We start from the raw sequence: 324 nt of genomic DNA, 5'->3' as shown, positions 1-324 counted from the left end.
TTCGGTGTTTTTGCTTATCTATGTACCATTAAAAAACTGTAAAAGATACTTCGGATTTTGAAAAGTGACAGCACACTTGGTCCTGTGCCTTAAGTATTGAAGGATTATAAATATGACTAGAAAGACTATTAGTGTATTTTTCTAAATAGAAGAAAGAACAGATTGAAATGATACTGAGAGCACGGCTTTTCTTGAACTCAACACTGCTATCTAAATTTTAATGTTCTTATGCACGTCTCTTTCCTATTTGAAAATTATAATTTTACACTTGGAAATCAAACCAAAGATCTTCAGGATGGTACAAGAATTATATTTTTCCTATCA

This window comes from Pantherophis guttatus, chromosome 1, assembly GCF_059756535.1.
Source record: "Pantherophis guttatus breed Tessera chromosome 1, ASM5975653v1, whole genome shotgun sequence".
NCBI classification, from domain to species: Eukaryota; Metazoa; Chordata; class Lepidosauria; order Squamata; family Colubridae; genus Pantherophis; species Pantherophis guttatus.
This window is presented reverse-complemented; position numbering follows the sequence as displayed.